The 20,912-nt window shown below is 35.6% G+C and overlaps 1 pseudogene; it reads left to right on the top strand.

The window, feature by feature from the left end:
• The first annotated feature begins 18,995 nt into the window (after positions 1-18,995).
• On the top strand, positions 18,996-20,623 carry LOC142544348 (F-box protein At3g12350-like; annotated as a pseudogene).
• Positions 20,624-20,912: the final 289 nt, after the last annotated feature.

Genomic DNA, 20,912 nt, shown 5'->3' on the forward strand with positions numbered 1-20,912 from the left:
TTGATATTAATTTTGAATCTTATTCAAAATGAGGGTTTTTAATTTTCAAAGGTCTCATCATTAATTTTATTTAAAAGCTCGCCATGTTTGATCGTATGTTTGCCGGATTCATGCAACTATGTTATTATCATAATAATAACGCACATACTCATTATTTATAACATATCATGCATATATTATAAACAGTAAACAAAACAAGGATGATCAATCGCCCCAATACTAATGGCCCGTGTGAGCTAAACACGGGCCTAGGTCCAATCCTAGGGAAATGCATGGGATGCAAATGCAACTATTACATTAGCTTCCAATATTTACATGTCTTTGATCTTCATAATCATCATGGCCACCATCTTTCAATCTTGATCATCCACTATTCTAATATTTACAAATAAATATCCATGGACAAATAGGGATACATCTCATGAGGGTGGGAACGAGCCATAAACCAAGCCCACTTTAAATTTGATAATTATTACAATCATTCAACACAAAATATCATAGCATACACCTAGCAAATTGGGCTTGGGCTTTTGATCATCCTTCAGGCATAATATCACATATCATACACCATCAATTAATTTTCACAATAATTAATTGATCCAATATTATATATCTTGATCCAATCACTAATCGCCACGATTATAAACTAAATTAACAAAGTATACAAACACCTTTGTCTACTTTTCAATTAATTTATTTATAACCGAATTTCTTGTAAATCACAATTTACTATAAATAATTAAAATCCAACTTCAATTATTTATTTTATGAGAAAATATTTGCAACTTTTGTAATTTTAAAGTTAAGGGCCCAAAAAACTCATTTTTCACCAAAAACATTTTGGTCCATTTAAAATTCACAAATATGTTAGCCATCCAATGGCTCAACAACTCAAGGCCCATGACACTTTGATATTTCAAAACACCTTTTGAAAACCCTAGTCGTCATCGCCGTCGCCGGAGCTCCGTCGCCGGATTCCGGTCAACAGCAATTTTTTTTTAAAGGGGCTGTTCGGGCAGCTCCTCGGGCTGCCCGAGCTGCCCGAAATGGGCAGCAAGTTGCTGTCCGAAATTCCCTTTGCAATGCCTTGATTTTTGTTGCAAATTTTCATCTCATGCGGTTAGAAATCGACCTCAATATAATATTATGTATATGCTACACAAAAACTAGTACCCTTAGCTCATGATACCACTTGAAAGGGATCGATTTTAGGTGCCCAAATGTGCAACGGAAGGTACAAAATTTTCGGTTTTTGCAAGAGAAAAATCGTGCTCCTTAGTACTAGTGTGTAACATATACTAAACACATTTGTCATACATAAAGTGTTAAGAAATTATACTTATCAACCTCTTGAGGTTGATGATGGCTCCAACCAAGTTGTAAACAACTTGGCTATTCAAAGGCAAGACAATCTACAAGCTTCCTTCCTTCAAAATTAGGCCCACCACCAACTAGCTAGAACCCTTCTTACTTTGCACCAGAAAAATAAGAAGATTTTTCTTTGAGAAGAGAATTGTTTCTCCAACAATCGAAGAACAAAGTGGAGAGAAAATGAGGAGAATTCCCCTTGCAATTTTCGGCCAAAGTGAGAGTGAGAGAGTGAATGAGTTGTCTTGGTTGTGGAAAAAGCCAATATTTTAATCAAAAGTAATCCACAACCCTTCACCTCCCAAGCATGCAAATCAAGTGGGCTTGTAACATTTACAAAGGGCCCATGGACTTTTAATTTAAATTGTCTCAAACATATTTGAGCCCAATTAAACAATGCTTGATTTTACTCAAGCCCACTAGTTAAATAATTATTTTCAATTGGGCTCTACAAGGCCCAATGTTATTTAATTAATTCAACACTTGAATTAATTTAATTATTTGGACTCTACTAGGCCCACTAGTGTTTAATTAATTCAACACTTGAATTAATTTAATTTAATCCATAATAATGTTTGTGAAAATCACAATTTTCAAATACATTATTTATTTGGCCAACTTTTAATTTAAGAACACATTCATAAATTAAAAATTATATTTCCCTCATAGAAGTCATACTTCTATTTTTCCTCAAGCTTATAAACTCCTTTATAAGCCGTTCAACACATTGAACTATTTTACTTCTCAACGGGATCTAGAAAGCTAGTACTTGTGTGGCCCTCAATGGTTCATTGATACAACTAGCCGTGGGTTCACATCTCCATGTGATTCGGACTAAACATATCTTTATACGAGCATACCCCAATTGCTCCATTCTTAATTATCAACTCCTTGATAACAAGAATGTCAGAACTCAAGTCTGATAGTACCCAACCAATCATGTTAAACGCCTAGCAGCATCGCTTACATGATTCCCTAGGTATCAAATGATAGTGCCTGCAAGAACCATTCAATTATGGTTAGCGTACAGTACGGTCCCTTCAACTCATATATCCCGACCGATTCGACAACCATTGGTATATCGAGAGTTGTCAATGAATCGATACTATGTGTCATGTCGTAGTTGCATCGATGGTGTAATCTATGAAACCCCTTTCATAATTACCACCATATTCTGATCAGAGATTTCATACTACATACACATAGGATATCCATACCCGAAGGTAAGCGGTGAATCCCTGACTACAATGCATCGACTCCTATATGTTTCGACAGAACACCCAACCTTGCCACCTGATAACCCCATGAGAGTCGGTAAACAAGTCAAAGTGTAATTCTAGCACATAGAGTCTCAATGTTGTCCCGGGTCATAAGGACTAATGGTGTACAACCATAAACTAGGACGTCTCCACTCGATAAGTGAGAACCACTTAGAAAGTCCTTTATGGAGGGTTGTTTAGTTCACTCCACCAGGAGCACTTATCTGCATGCTCGGACATCACAATGTCCCCTACCAATGAAACATGGTACTCACATCGCAGATACTAGTTTCGAACTCGAGCGGCCTATATCCTTCTTAGTGGCGGCTGAATCGACTAGGAACCGTTTAGAATATACAGTATTACAAATATGAGTTTCATGATACTCATCATATGCGCATCTCATATTCTTTCTACTATTTGTATATTCAAGGGCTTTATCTATGCAACTAGCATGGGTATACAGATAAAGAAGTGCCAAAATAATAATTTCAATATTATTAAAATAAAGACTGTTCATACATAGAGTTTAAACATGAACCCTCGGCCAACACTTGGCTCGACGGGCACCTACTCGAACACAAAGGGGTAGTGATTAGATAAATGATTGATGCAACCAAATCAGGACTGAATATTCCTCATGTCCTGACTGACTCAAAGGGCAAGGAAAAGATGACAGAAGATCCCAGACCCACAAACACAATTCAAACCCATATTGACCTCATATGGAAAGATGTCAATGAATTTTCTGAGACTAAGCTTAAAGCTTATGATGAATGGGTAAAGTTTAGGACTAAAGTGTTTGACAGGCAACTGCAAAAGAAATTAGTTTTGAAGAAGTTTATTGCCCTAAAAACCATAGTCCTAAAAATGGTCCAAGTAGCTTAAGTGGTTCAAGCTTTGCAGAGGAAGAAGTACTTCTTTGATCAAGTACAAGCAAAGAAGTTAAGACAAATGGTTGTTCAGGCGGTGGAGGAGGAGGAGCGTCTCTGGCGGTGGAGGAGGAGGAGGAGGAGCGTCTCTCCTCTCCTCTCGAGCCTCTTGGTCCTCATCCCTTGCTTCCCGATTAATCATGCGTCTAGGAGGCATACTGTTCTAACAATTTACCCAACACGTAAACCCAATGTGCATGCATGTAATATCAATAAAATAAGACGCACGTAACTTGAACTTAAAACATGGACATGCTGAAATCATGACTTAATGCTTAATACATGGAATAATTCAAAACATTAAAACTTACATACTTGAGGTGTGGCTTCGTGAGCTTCTCGCAACTGGCGGTAGGCATAACCCTTTACAAGAACACCGCTCTGATACCAACTGTAACGTACCGTATTTTGAACTACTTGAAATTTGCGGAAAAATAAAAATTTTCTTAAATATAAAATAAACTTTCAAATTGTGATCATAAATAAACTGTCCAACCAAAAGTATTTGCAATAAGATAGGTCACATATAAAGTTTGCTAAAGAAAAATACTTGTTTAAACATCATAATCCAAAACGTAAAATCAGAGTAGTTGAAGCATTGCATAAAAACTTAAAAACATGGGCGGTCCTCGGGTTTAGCCACCGCTCAGTCCAAGCCAGCTCACTAGTCCTCACCTCACGTCTCCTCAAATTCATCCTCACCTGCATCGATCAAGTCTAGTTAGTCTAAAGATTCAACATGCATAAACTGGAAATAACAAGTAATACGTAATAAAACCACATGCATCTTTAAAATAAGACGTACATACTTGAAACTTGAACGTAATAGCATAAACGTACTTGAAACATTAGCGTAGTAGCATAAACGTAGACGTGCCATCATCATAAGAATTTTCTTAAACATGCTTGCTTCATACATAACATCATTTTGCGTAGAGATATGTTTCAAAGCAAGTGACCCATACAAAAATACGCTGATCAGACTAACCACAGTACTGAGCTGGCAGGGAAAGTCCACTACCACATACATGAGATCCTCGTTCATAATTTAACGGGTGGATTGGTCCCTGGTCATACTTTACCGCTTCTAAGTCCTGATCTAAACCCGGTCATACTTTACCGGGGTGGAGAGGTCCTCGGCCACGTTCACTGACTTCCAAACCCGTTCATAATTTATTTGGTCACAAGACATTTAGCATACCTCAAAAACTTAAAATATTTTCTTTTGCACATCGAACATACTTACTTGGCGTTGAGGGATTCGTTGGATCTCGTTTGGGGCCACTGTTGCACATACTAACATGAATTCAAATACTTATCTTGCATAACTTAGACGTAACAACCATGCTCACACAAAAACTTTACCATTTCCTTATGACGTTCAAAATCCCTCGGGACTCGACCTTGTTTAATTCTCGCACTATACCAAGACATCGAACTTCAAAGCAATCAGTATACTTTTTTCAAAAAATTGAAGGACACGGACCCCGTGCACACCTTCGGGTCCGGGTAGGCTCTGAACTCACCCTACGGAAAATAACTTAGGCACGGACCCCATGTAAGGGTCCGTATGAGGGTCCGTGTACCTACTGGATTTTGACACTTCGGAAGAAACAAAGGCACGGACCCAGTGCCAAGGTCTGTGTGCGGGTCCGTCTAGCCTCTGGAAAATCAAACCTGTGGGAATTCCTTACATGGTGCTTATTCCTTCAAACGAAATAGAATAGATTAAGAATCGATACCTCGAGACCCACCTTAGGATACTATGGTATTCACCCTAACCCGTACCAATCAATCCAAATGGCTCCAATATCGACAAGCACAACAAAAACAACACGACTCGACATTCGACACCATAACAATTCCTACGACTCCTAATACATCCCAAGCCATCCACATCTCGAAACGAAGCGTCATGTGGTGCCTAAACACATCCCAAAACATGTCTAAATGCAGTAGTACTGGCCCGGCGATACCCAACGTAGCCTGCAATAATAAAACTTCAAGAACACATCAAGAACGCATTTTTCGGAAAACGCAGTTTGAGCAGTCCTACGAAAACGGTCATAACTCACTCATTTATTATCCAAATATTTCGAATTGACTGTCAAATCGAAGGTATAAAAAATTTCTACGTTTTATATGTTGAAAGTTTTCCAGAAAATCGATCGAAAAGTCGCAAAATTTAAAATGACATCAAATTTTGAGTTTTCAGATCTAAAATCGTTTGAAAACCGATCCAACGAATTTTTGCTCAAACGTTTTACAACATACATGGATTTTTACGCATAATAAACATAAGAACATATAATATAACAAGATCGATGCAGAAACAAAATATTATACATGCCTTTTGATATTAAAATTTACCGAACCGACGATACCGAAGCGGGAAAAAAGCGAGTGTTGATCCGTGACGATCGTGGAACGATTTTCTTGCAACGAAATCAAAGAAAACTTGCTGGTAAAAATCAGATGAAGGGGCGGCTACTCTAGAGACAAGAACCCTAGCTTTTCTTTTTAAAAAAACTGAAATGAAGGGTAGTGAATTGTGTGTGTGTTAAACGAAATTTTATGTGTGTAAATGTGGGTGTGTGCGTGAGTTAGTGTAGGTAATTAAGGGAAATTATGTGCTTAATTGCTAACTAACAACTAATTAAAATACTAACCTTCTTCTAACTTTAAATAACATCTCTTAATTTAAAATAAAATGTACAAGTGACAAATCTTTAAAAACTTTAAAGTCATAAAATCACCTAAATTAAATTAGGCTTTTAAAATGCTAAAAATTAAATAAACCGTTTAAAATGTCCCAATCCTAACTTAAAATAAAATACCGCATTAAAATTGCCAAAAATCGTCGTCGGTCTTTTCCTCGATCTCACATCGAATAATCGCTTGAAACCTGAAACTCGAGAAAACATTTTAACGTGCATAACATAAACATTAATAATTTAAAATAATACATTTAAATAAATCATTCATCGCTGAAATCATTTTAAACTTAAATAAATAATTTAACAATTAAATAAATGCATGGGTTTTACGTGTACTGATTTTGGACTCTACATGAACAATAAGTTCAACCGCAAAAGCCATCCTAGGAACCAGTTGCTGAATTTTCGGAGCAAACAACTGCTCCTTCTTCAAAGGATGCGCAACTGTCACCTTTTGCTCCTCAATCCTCAACTGCAGAACTTTAACTTTATACTGATGTTGAATTGTCATTGACAAACATCGAGGAAGTTATTAAATCAGTTGCCTCTGATATTCAACAGACTACTACAGAAGCAGTTGAAGAACTATTCGCAACTGACGAGCCAGCCTCACGGGCTATTTTTCAACCGACTTAAGGGGCAGTTCAGTCGATTGCCACGACTGAACATACAGTTATTACAAGAACTGAAGAGGTAGTTCAGTCATCCGCCATGACTAAACAAACATTAACTGAAGAGGTGCCAGCTGCACAGCCAACCACAGTTTCAGTTGTTCAACCAACTGAAGAACTTATTTCTGTATCACCCGAGCAACCAATTGAGGTCAGTTATACAAAACTTGATTTTCTCAACTCTTAATAAATGGTCAGACCAAAAATAGTATGAAAAACGGTCGATGATTCTATGAATATTATATACTCAAATATGACAAATAATCAAGATAAGTAAATGCAGTAAAGGAAATGACATAAGAATTTTATGGATGTTCAAAAACTCAAGCTCCTACGTCACCTCTTCTTTCATTTAGGAAGAACTAGGAGACTTTGTTTTTACTGCTATTTTTAAAAACCCGATTCAACATTAGGACTTATTCACTGCCTTAGTCGAAACTTTTAGTTAACTCAAATCGATTGAGACACACAGTCTAACAACCAATAAAACAAAAATGAAGCAAAGATGTGAATCCTCATATTCAAACAATACAAAAAATCTTCAAACATTCTAGATAGAAATGGTTGAGATTATGCCAGAATTCTTATAGGATCCTTGATGATTTGATAAATGATCTTTGATGTAAGAGCTGATGAGCAGTAGTTGATATCAGAGTGATGAGTGCTCAAAAATCTTTTAAGAGAATGCTACGAGTGTTGAATATATCGTAGTTGTTAAAGTTGTTGAAACTCTTCTTGACATTCTTTATTTATAATACTCATTGAATCTTCTCGTTCAATATTCGTATGTAGCTCATTAAATTTGCATTAATGCAAAAGCATTATTGTAACCATCCTTTCTCGATTTATCATATATTTCAATTAATGAGCAATTTGACATTTATCAACTGTGATAGAAAACAACAATTGACAATAAAAATTAACTAGCTTTGTGCATGAACTTTTTAGGAAAATAATATGATTTTCTGATATTTTTTTGTCGTACATGATCAGTATACCAACTTTTTTGATAAAGTAGGTGAGATACTTGTAACACATGTGGCTTATGTTTGAAAATGACTTTACTCAGCCGTTTATAGAAATACTTCGATGTGGTGACCAGTCGAATAATCCTTATGCTACAGACTTGAATGCTTGAGCGGTCGAATAAATCAAGTATGCTGCTAAAGATAAAGCACTTGGATAGCTAAGAATATTGAGACCGATTGAATGAATTCTTCTGAATCTTCAGTGGCCGGTGAGTACCTGAAATACATTGTAAATGAAGTTTGATATAATACAATAATTTATTGTTTGTTATCACTAAAAGTAACATATTTAACATTTTTTTTTGTGATGACAAAACCTCATCCTCATAAATAACAAATGTTATAAGAAAAATGAACTTCATTGAGATAATGAATTTCATTGATTCAAAGTAAGAGAAAAATAGTAAATCATAATGCACCTGTGTGCATAAAAATGTAGACACTTATACTACCTCCTAAACCACCTATACTACCTCCTAAACCAGGAACTTCCCCCACCTCCTGATCCACCACCTCTTTTTTTCTTTTTCTCTTCAACTAATGCTCTTTTTCTAGCTTTATCTTGCCTGTCTGGCCTTGTCCTGCCTCCGCTGTTTTTCTTCCCCCTTTTTGATATCACCCTAATGAAACTATTCTAGCATTTCTTGAATATAGTTGCCTGAAGACTGTCAATGCGAGCACCAAGTCTTTGTTCAGTTTGAGTTAAATGTAAGGACAAAAGATTTGAACTCATTCATGTAGAGTTTGATGTCCTTTGAAATATCATATATATTCTGCATTACAGCTTGGAGAGGATTGGAGATATCAACATCAAAGGTTAACAGACGAGTATTGAAGTCGGCCATGAGGCGACGAACCTTCTCAAGATGGAAATTTACCTTTGCAAAGTGTGCATCGGCTGCAATCTGATCAATTGTGCATGAAGGGTCAGCCTCAATGTCATTAGGTTTCGATCAGTCATCTTCATTATCAGTACCCATCTCAACATTCTCCATCATATCATCTCCAGTGGTGCTTTTGTGATTGGGAAGAATGGGAGAGGCATCTTTTGGTATGTCTGACTTGACTGATGGAGGATAAAGAGTAGAAGATTCAGCTTGATCAATGATATCATGAGAAAGTGGGGACTCTGGAGCTTCTCCTTCAAATATAGCCTCAGGAGATAGACTCTTGGGACTAGTATCTTGCTCAATGTCCATGGGAATGGACCGATCACCGGAGAGATTAAAATATGTCATAGACTTCAACACGTCATCCACTTAGGCCAAAGGGAACTCGGGTAGTGATGTCTCCATATCAGCATTGGTACAAGTACCTGTTTCAGGGCTATTAAGAGGGGGGAAAGAGAAATGTACCGATGGTTGGAGCTATACACCGGTTGGATTGGTGTCAGAGGTCGAAATGGGGTCAACGAGGAAGGAAGGCTCTTCGAGCACTAAGTGCTCATTAGCATGAACAATGATTGTATCCACCAAATTAGTTGAGGAAGAACCACCGTAATATTTCGACTGGTTAAACACGAAGGGGTCTGGGACAATCGTTTCATCTCCTTTTTCTTTCTCATTCTCTTCTTCTTCCTCTCATTCTTCTACGCCCAATTCATTTACTACGACAAAGGCTTCGTTGGCGTAGTTTTCAATTTTCTAGTGGAGCGGTTGAAGGGGAATTTTAAACTCCTTCCGTTCATTCTGAACCTTGGAGTCGATGGACAAAACATCAAAATCCAGCTTTGAGATGATGACAGTATCATCAGGAGCTGTACAGCTGGTGGCATCAAAATTTGTCTGTTTCTGGATGATTATCAGATGTAGAAAACTTTCCCTCAGTTAGAAGTACATAAACGTTCGTCGGTAGCGAGCTACTTCAATTTTATCAGTCTCGGTCAATGCAACATCCCGCCTTCCAGAATGGCTAACTTCTCCAATAGATACTTCTCCAAGATGATCTTGAACAATACAAATGTTCGATGTTCAAACCATCTATCGAACATTTTCATTTCCTTGACCACCTCCTTCAATACTTGAGACAATATCGGAGCAACAGATGTCTGAACAGTAGTAGGAGTCTTGAATGATCACAAATAGTTTATATAATTTTGGTAAATAAAATTGTCATCATCACTTCGGCCAAATAACCTGATTGATTGATATAGAAAGTTATAATCCATACTTTTCTAGAATCAGTAGACAAACAGATGTGGATTTCATAAACATAAATAATGGACACCAAAGTGAACCGAAACAATTAAACAAGGGCAATGTAATTTTTTAAGAATCTGAAATAGATTGGTTTTGATAGCAATTGATGAAAAAAATTGGGTTGAAAGATCTCAACAAATAAAATCCATAAATTATGTTCAATTCTTAATAAACTACATACATAATTATCATAATAAACTACATACATAATTATCATAATTGTGAAAGCGTACAATAATCCATGATTTGGAGTCGATTTTGAGTAATGATATTCATTATGCAGATTTCCTTCGGATCAGAGAGTATTTTTGATGGGGTACAAAACTGTAGTCGTCGTTATGCAAGATTTGGACCATAATCGTGTTTTATAATTAGAACATACCGATTATTTCTAATTTGAGCCCTCAACAAAACAGAAATTGTATAAGTGATATCCACACAATAAAATCTATGACAATTAAGCTCTTAAGTCAATTATTTAATTATAAACGGTACCATATAAATAGATCAACTACTTCTTTTCCTCCTTTTTTTCCTCAATAGATCAACAAATTTCAATACATAATATATATCAGCGGATCATTACATACGTGATATGTTTGTTTCATAAAAAAAATTAGAAAATAAAGTATTTTTTAATTAATGGTAAGAGATAAAATAAAATGTAACGAAAAACATAGTATATGTAGTTGGATTGTAAGAAAGTGTTTTGAGAATTATAAAAAAATTTCACTATCATACTAAGGTAGTTAGTAAAAGAGTTTAATTTTAATAATTAGCATAGATAAATATTTCAGATAATATACTCATGCTATCCATTAATATTTTATTTATACATAATAACAATCAAAAGAAATTATATATCAGTAATATATTTCTTCAAAAAAAAAATTATAGACATAAACTTGTACTCGACTTTGTTTAAATTATTTTTATAATAAATAATGATAACAACAAGGATAAATATATTATATTAAAAATATAATTGTTGATCCTTTGAATTAAATTTTTTGCCCATAGAAAAATGAAGGAAAACACACAAAGAAAAAGTAAATTGTGACCTGCTAGGGCAAAAGAAATTTGAGTGATAACTTGGTTGAAGGATTGACCAAGTAATGGGCTTGGAATTGGAAATCAATCCACGATTTTTAACATGGGAAAAACTGTAACGAAAGTTGAACAAAAGGAGAAAAAATCAGAAGAGAAAGACAACTCAACCAATACAACACTCTGCAATATTCTAGCTTTCAAATTTTGGAACTACGTTCAAATTTTTTCCAATTCATTGCAAATTTCTAGATTTTATTTTCATCTTTCATGTTGTAAAAAAAGTTTCTTCCAATCATTAGAGGATTAATCATGTGTTCATTTTATTTGAAAATTTCTTTTCACTTTTTCAAAAATTTATTTGTGTTAGTCACTTCAAATCAAGGAGGTTAGAACTAACTGTCATATTGAGGACTCAAATCGTTCTATGTTTTAGAAGTTAGATTTTTGTTTTTACATTAAAAATTATGTACTTTGCGTACATGGAATGCCCGCAAAATTTAGAGCAAACAATTTGTCACGTCAGGTGAGACAAATAGATAATAACAAGAACATTTGCCCGTAAACTTGGCGTACGGTGATAGAAAATGCATTCAAGGGATTCTTCGATGTTTGATGTAAATAACGACTCTGATTTTTCGCATTCATATGCCTATATTTCACAAGATGAGACATGAAATTCTCAGGAAACTTTTGCCAAGAGAAAATTGGGAAAAGATGTTGAATATTACTGGGGAGTTCATTATTTCAATGGAATGCACGAACAAGTTATTGAGAACATGGAGAAAATGAAGAAAATATTGCAGAATGACACATTCACAATAATGGAGCACAACGTTTGATAGTTGAAACTACGAAGAATACATGATTTCTGAAAGACTAGAGCAAGGATATGAAGAACATGGATGATCAATTAGAGGACTATTTTATAATATGAGAAATTATATTTGAGTATGTCAAGTATAATGAACGTATAGAGAAACTATGAGTCGCATGACAAAAAAAGTTAGCAAGATCATGTCGACCATGGTGAGGGGATTGGAAGAAGCTATATAATATCAGCATAATTCTGGCCAAGAAAAGAAGGTCAAAATAATGCCCACAAGCAAAACACTGAGAAATGAGAATAATCAGGAGATTTTCATGTAGATGATAATCATTCTTGCACGAATGCATTTCTATTTGGCATAAATGTAAAGGAGCATATCCAAAATTTAGATGTTGATAATATGAAAGAAAATCTTGCCTAAAAAAATGATCCATTGGATAAGGTAGAAGAATTTTATATTTCCAAGATTTTGGTAAATGACGAGCATGACTCAAGAGGAAAAAATAAAAATAAAAAATTGTTGGAACATTTCATGTTTGTAATCATGATTTTGATGTCAAAAAACTTGTTATTTTGTTTCTAACAAATATACATAAGTGCGCAGAAAATTGAAACTGGTCAGCTATCGAGCCAAAATAGAAGCTATCAAGACGTAAACCGAAAGTGTTCAACTGATTGCCCAAACTTTACCAGTTCAACTGATATATCTAAGATAAGTTAAACTGATTGTCCAGCTGATAGGTAATTCAACAGAAGACCTTCAGAAGCCCAACCAACTGATGAAAAATTGAACTGATGAAGAGCTCAGATGACCAGTTCAACTGAATAAGTGAAATAAGTCTAGTTGACGAGCCAACTGATTTCACCAGACCAATTCGAAGACCAGTTGCTGACCAGTTCGGAAAACCAGTACAAGACCAGTCGAATGACCAGTTCGAAGACCGATCCAGGTGACTAGTTCAGAGTATCAGTTTGGAGCATACTAGTTCGCAAATCATAGCAAGCTTTTCAAATAGAATCCAACTTTGCATAAAGGTACAAGGGATTTTCCAAACAAAGCGATAATAATGAATGTTGCAGTAGAGCTTAAAGTGGAAGTTTACATACACCATTTCAGGAAACAAATTCAAATTGCAACAGACATAATTTATGAGTATTGATGTACACCTTCGCATCTATAAATACAAGATGAAGACCATCAAGAATACAAGTCTGTAAAATGAAGAAGACAGGGCACACATAACTCATATCATCTTACAAGAAGCAGCTAGCCCAGATTTGAGGGAACACTTCAACGTGTTATCAGCTTGGATTAGAAGCACAAATCCCTTAATGTATGAGAACACCTTCGTGTTGTATTCATAGATCAATTATCACACACGCACACATAAATCACTCACAAATATTAAGAGAGTTGAGTCTTAAAGTTCAGTTTAGTGAGTCTTGACACACAGATGTTAAACATTGTGTTTGTAGTCTTTGAAAAATGACATTAAACTGGTGCGGGCTGAGAGGTATTGCCTTCAGTCTAATTGAGTGCTAGGAGTATAGTTAGACAGTAGGGTAAGTCCTAAGTTGAGTGGGTTTATACAAATTGTTGTATATATCAAAGTATTCTAGTGTATCCTACCCGCGAGGTAGAAGATGTGACGTTATGAGTAGTTGAAATCTCCGAGATTTGAGGATCATCAACCATAAAGCCAATGAACCAATAATATTCTATGGGATCATTGAGTGGCAGGTCAAGGATTGTAGGGTAAGATGGAGAATCGTTTTCCTTAAGGCCGAGGAATTATCATTACCTTAACTCATCATCCTTCAAAGGTCAAGAGAATTAGCTTAGGTCAAAGATTGAAGCTCAAATTGGAAGATCTCCACAATACATGTTGAGGGACATAAGCTCACTCAAGTCAATATTCAAGTGATTAGCAAGCCTCCTTCTCAAATGATTAAGGCAATGAGCCAGAATTTAAACTTACTTCTAAATCAGTGAAAAATTAGAGTGACAGATGGTAGATCTCCATAAATTTCCACCACCACCTAATGAAATTCAAAAGATAAGGTTATTGAGGGAGAATTCAGAAAACCAGAGGAAGAAAAGTGCAAAATAAGAAATAAGACCAACTTTGATTAAAAAAAATTCATGGAGAAAAATGATGAAGATGATTATTTAATATTTGATAAAGAAATTAACAATGCGAGAAAAATTGTGACGAACTGCGTCTTAAAACACTACTAATTTAATATCTGTGGAAAATTTTGAAATTTTCTTATTAAATAATTTATTATAAGCATATCTTTTAAATTAAAATAACGGTCACCACGTATACTAAAATAAAGTTAATATTAAACTTCAACGTTTGAAAACCACAACCACAAAAATCCAAGTTTAAAAACCTTTATCATAATTTGAAAATTCCAACATACTATAAAAAGTTCAGCATACTAGTCACCAAAACCAGTGCAATAAAATCGGAGTAAATAATTTTTGAAACGTGCATAAATAAATCTTGAAATCTACAAGATCCTCGGGTTTGCACTGCTACTAGTCCGAGCCTGCTCACTGGTCACCACATCCCGTCTTCTCAACTATATCATCTGCATCAATCAAGTTAATGAGTCTAATGACTCATAATGTATAAACCGTGAATAACATGTAATACGTAATGAAAATTCATGCAGTTTAAACATAGCTCATATATAGCATAATATAAATATAAAAATGTATAATGTGAAGTTCCTGCATAAAAAATTTCGTAAAATCTTATTTTCGTGCTCATCATCATAATCATAATCATAAATCATTTTGCGTAGAGTTATGTTCAATGCAAGTGACCTATAACATAAATCGTTTGATCAGACTAACCACAGTACTGGGCCGCCAGGGATCACCACAGCCCTTAGACTGGATTTCCGCTCCCCAACATAACATAATTCATCCGAAGAGGTTAGAGAGGTCCTCGCACATGTTCTCCGGCTTCAAAACCCGTAACATAATTTGACCACAAGACAAATCGCATACTCTAAAAATAATTATTTTTCACGTTACACATATTAACAAACATCGTGAACCTCGTCAGATCGTCCTCGGACTTTCTGCCCTAACATACTACAATTTATACCCAAAACAACCCGTAAGGTGCATTCGGACACATACGAATCTCGAATTAAATAGAACCACTTAGGACGTACTAATCGACTCGGGACTTGACCCATACATAAAACACATCCTAACCTACTGCCCAAGGCCCTAAACAAGCCCTGAACCATGCCCGAACCCCGGTACCATGCAGAACGAACCAAATAGACACAAGCTGCCCAAAGAGTGACGCTATGACACTTATGCGTTTCGTACGAATTCTTATAGATTCTAACTCGAACCAAACCCTAAACTCGACCCTTAGACATTGGTTAAGCCTCTGGTCTAGCCCGTTCCAGCTCTTACACACGCACAAGCCCCATTTTACCACAAAAGCTGCAGCCCCTAAATTGCGAGCACCCTCACGCGTGCAACTTGTAACCATGGTTCCAGCAACTCTCCCTTACAACCAGACTAAATAGTCCGCACCATGCTTACCCCGATACCCTAAGAGCCAACTAGACCCTAGCCACGAGCCCTAGTCCAGCCAAGCCAATAAACTTGATGGCCGAACATGAATCACCACCTTATGCGTGTTGTGATGTTCACTTTAGTTCCTACTGCACCACCGGCCGTTCGGCCCATCTTGGACCACCTAACGATATCTAAACACATCCCTAAACATGACTGTACGTAGCAGCTAGCCATAGGATCGGTCCAGCGAAGACGACGATAAAAATGCGAGGAAACGAAGCAGTTCATGCGTAATATGTACCAAAACGAGTTTTAATCAAATTATAGCATATATATAATTAAACTAATGAGTTTTCATGCATATTTTATATCAAAATAAAGTATATAACATGATCGGTGCATAAAGTAAAGGTTTAGACATGCTTTTGTGTTAAAACACGTACACAATATATCGACAAACGAACACGTGGACGAATGGAGGCCGAACGAAGACAAATGAGTTTAATAGCTTGAAAAGTGGCTGAATTTATTGAATTTTGTAGTGTGATGATGGGCTAAGCTGTTGATGGAAGAAAATTGAAATACTCCAAAGTCCTAAGCCTTGAAACTTTCGGCCAATGTGTGTGAAAATAGTGTATTTTAGTGTGTGTTTTGTGTGTGTTGTGTGTGTACGTGAGTTATGTTGTGATTTTAGGGCAGGACTTTACCTTATAGTATTTAAATAGGATAATGACTAGGTGTTTAGTTTAATTACGTTCTCAAAATTTAAATTACTAATTAAGCCCTCACAATTTAAATTACTAATTAAGCCCTCCAACTTTTGAAATTAAGTGTCTTACAAATTTTAAATTCTACCTATAATTAAATACAACCTAATTTAATTAATAAAGTCATAAAAATAATTATTAAAATATTGTATTTTAGTGGAAGTATTTAAATCTCTGTTATTTAAACCCTAACCAGTGCCATGTGAAATGTTGACAATGATCAAGCAAATGATATCCTTCCAGATTTTTATGAGAATAGCATATGTACTGAAAAAGAGAGGAGATTCTTTGATTAGTTGAAGAAAGCTGGAGGACTTTGGTGGTGGAAGAAAGAACTCAGTTGTAGTATTATTTTTAACAGGATTCTAGTGGTAGCTTCATTGATAAAGCTTATCATGATATGAATTTGACCGGGTACGACGTGCTAAATTTTTGGAAGAGATTCAAACAGTTGTGTTGTTTCAATCGTACAAGCTTGATGATGATTAAATTAAGATGAAGAACCAAGTACATTCGAACGATTGAAGGAGTACAATGAAACGTTTCATGAAGACGTATCGAGCAACAAAGCATTCAAGTGCAAAATGATCTCAAAAGACAGCTAGGACGCACCCCAGCGCGCCAAGCCCAGGGCACCGCGCCCCAGCGGAGAATTTTACCCGCCACAACATCCAGGGTGCGCCCTAGTGCGTCTCTGTGCGAGAATAGCGCGCTCCAATGGCCATTTTTATATTTAAACAAGTTGCAAAAACATATTGTTGAACAAAAGACAGGAGAAATCATAAGAGAAAGATAACTCAACCACTGACAAACACTGCATTTATTTTGCAATATTCTATCTTTCAAATTTCAACACTTTTTAAAATTGATTGCAAATTTTCAGATATTATTTTCTTTTTTCATGTTGTAAAATATATTTCTTCAAATTCTTAGTGGATTAATCTTGTGTTCATTCCATTTGAAGAATTTTCTTTCATTTTTCCATTTCTTTATTCGTTTTAGTTGCATCAAATCGAGGTGGCTAGAATTAATGGTTAAATCGAGGACTCAAATCGTTTGATATTTTAGAAGTTAGATTTTCATTTTTGCATTCAAAATTTCGTACTTTGTATACATGACACTTCTGCAAAATTCAAAGCAAACAGTAATTTATATCCAAAAAACTCATATTAAATTAAATCAACAAAATGTATGACACAATTTTTTTCATATTAATGTAATAGGTTTGTTTTATTTAAAACTTGGATCAAACTAATTTTCTCGATTTGGTTGATTTTAAAACTAAGACAACCCGTGATAGACGGGGACCGTAAATCGATCCAAATCAAGAAGTTTGGTTCAGTTTAGTTTCACAAATTGGTTCATTTTTGAACATCCTATGCATGCTGATGGAAAACATCTCTGACATTTTCGCCCTTTAAAATATAATAATATAATATGAAACTTGGTCATTTTGTGTCTACAAGGATGCACATCGTGAGTCTTGAATAAACAATAATTAAATTCAATGTTTATTTTTTTGGAAATATAAAAAAATATTCCAAGATTTCCATCCACGGAGTGAGAAACCCTGAAAAACAAGGTATGTGATGATAATGAATACAATGAGACGCTCACCTTAAACATTAACGAAAAGTTATTAATTATAGACTAAATATTACAGATTTATATTAATTGAAAAAAAATTAGAACCCGGCCATATTATATATAAGTATAAGATTAAATTTTGCACCTTTCATCAAAAGTATAATCGTAAATTTAGTCAATCAACTTAAATTATTATAAACTAAAATATAATTGACGGGCATAGAACAATTTTTAATATACATGTTTATATCATAATATATCGATTATATTATGTTTCAATAATGGAATAAGAGATAATTCGAGACTAAAATATTTGTAAGTTCTTGCTGTACACGGTTCTTGGGGACTAGGTTTTGATTCCGTGGAACAGTTCGTTCTTTAGGAATTAATAATTATTACAAATATTTCAACTTGCATCCATCGAATTTTGTAGTAAAAAATTCAAAGCTGCTAAAAAAAAAGTTCTGTTAACAATAATGGAATCAATTCTATTTTCATTCAGAGTGCACTTCGCCTCGTAAACGATCGATCGTATGAATTATACATGAGGAAAAATTTAATATCGGTGGTTTCTCGCCAAGTCTATTTTCTTTTTTAGTTGGTAAATTCCAAATAGAGGGATATCAAGGATTAGCTACCTTCTCTTGTCAACATTTGTGAACCTTTAATTTAACATAATAACAAATAGATAATATATATCAATTCAAAATATTTTCAGTCATCTATTTGAGGAGTTTTCAAATAAAACCATTTTTATGCAAAATAAACGAATATTATATAAAAAAATTATGCAAATTGATTGAATTCCATGGTAAGAAAATGTCAAGCAGGAAGTGGGAATGTCTCAAATTGAACCAGCTGTATTTGAGAAATGTTTACTACACTTGCAAGCAATTTTTATTGGCAATTATTCTGTCACCAAACTTGATCCCCACGTAGTATGACTGCAAGTTGTTGACTGCAAGTTGTTCTTGAGTTGTGTGTGTGTGTGTGTGTGTGTATATATATATATATATATATATATATATAAATAAACTCTGTGGTTGAAAATCAAAGCTAGCAGAAAAAAAAAAAAGTTTGTCTAAAAAATGGAATTAATTCTTCCATTTTCATTCAACGATTTCCCGGAGGATGTGCAGATTCGAATCCTCTCATTTCTCAACCCATTGGATGGAGCTAGAGTTGTTTGCACGCACCTCCGCAAGATTCCTAGCTCTCTGCCGTGACGACGAGCGACTTTGGTTTCTCAAGTGCAGACGCCGGTGGGGCTCCCAAACCCAAATCCAGAATTGGGGTGGCCGAAAGATCTCATACAGACACCTCTACCACTTGCTTGAAAAGTACGAGAACCTTATAGGATTTTGGTACTTGGATGATTACATGAAAATATCCCAATCGCCATCTCCATCTCTAGTATGCTTCGAATGGGGTTCTTTTTATATCACCGGATACATGATTTCGCCGTCCAAATGTGGAGGATACGGAGTGACAAAGAAACCCTTCTTGTGGATCACCGCTACGTCTAACGGGAAAGGGCTAAATTATTTAGACACCAGTGGGAGTGTTTCGTTAACAGAGAAGGATATGTTGAGGCTAGATTCTGAGAAACTGCGCAGTGAACTGATTCTCGTGGATATTCAATTGTCTGTCGGTAGCTATTATTACTTGTCCGTGTGGGAGAATCCTCAATTTTTCGAGTTCAGGAAGCGATTGAGCACTCGGAATGGACGGGAAGAGTACGAGAGTGTATACAAATCTCCTCCTGATGGATTGATGACACAGATTTGCGAGACACTAGGAAGCAAGCTTAGTGTCACTGGTGGCAAGAAATCGAAAAGGGAAAGGACGGGGGAGAAAGGCATAGGGAGAGAGAGAAGTGGAGGCGCGTGCGCCGATTGGACTCGAAACAATTTCAGAAAATAACAGAATTCTTTCCCGCTCCTTCTCGACCGGTACAAGGACTTTGGAAGGTAACTTTGACACTCAATAGTCTCCTCCTCTTTTACATTACCCATCAGTATCAAAACTTGATTTGAGCTCCATTTTGGTGGAGTTTAATGTTTTAATGCTTTGTATTTGCTTTTTGTTGTAGGGTATATGCCCTGACAGAAGCTTGAATTTGTATCTAGTGTCCTATCGCGAGGAGTGGGGTTTGTTTTATTGCAAAAAGGTGGACGGCTCCTGCACACTCGATACTTACCGTGACACAGTATTCACAGCTTCATGTTCAGCTTCCATCCAATCTCCGTATTCTTCGGAGGAGGAATCGACGTACAATTCTCGTGTTCATGTTCGACCTCGTGTGGAAGCTAATCAAGCTGGACAGAATCACGCAACAACATCTTCCGACCACCAAAATGTGTTGCGAATATTTTACGCGCATTCAGGTTATGACCCAACTCCCTCATCTTCATCTGGAAATTCTGATGATGTCGATGGGAGGATTTGGCTCTACGCAGATGGGACATTTGGATTTGGATTTCTTCGAGATGATTGCATAGTTGATATGAGGCCTGTGATAGAAAATGGCCGCCTTCTTGATACAATGATGTAAAAGTTTGGAGACCAAATAGTAAAATCCCCTACCATGTTCTTCAAAAATAAAATAATAAAAAAAAGATTCAAAACGAAGTGAAAATAATTCGACTTTAAGAATTCTTGGTTAGCAATCGAGTTTTGGCTTGTTCATGAATCTTGAGTTTTGTCCATTTACCGTAAACATGGTTGACCCAATTAGGTTTAATGATTTCGAGTTGTGTTATAACCACAATCTTGGCTTGAAATGCCCCAATTTATTTTATTATTTATTACGAAACGAGTTAATGACCAATTCATGATATATTTATTTCACAGTTAATTTCAGTTTAAATGGTTTGTCTACAAACTAAAATTAAACATGGTATGCCTTACGTAAATGGTATATCTTATTCGGATTTTAAATCCATAGTAAAACATC

The sequence above is a fragment of the Primulina tabacum genome, chromosome 5, assembly GCF_025594145.1.
Source record: "Primulina tabacum isolate GXHZ01 chromosome 5, ASM2559414v2, whole genome shotgun sequence".
NCBI classification, from domain to species: Eukaryota; Viridiplantae; Streptophyta; class Magnoliopsida; order Lamiales; family Gesneriaceae; genus Primulina; species Primulina tabacum.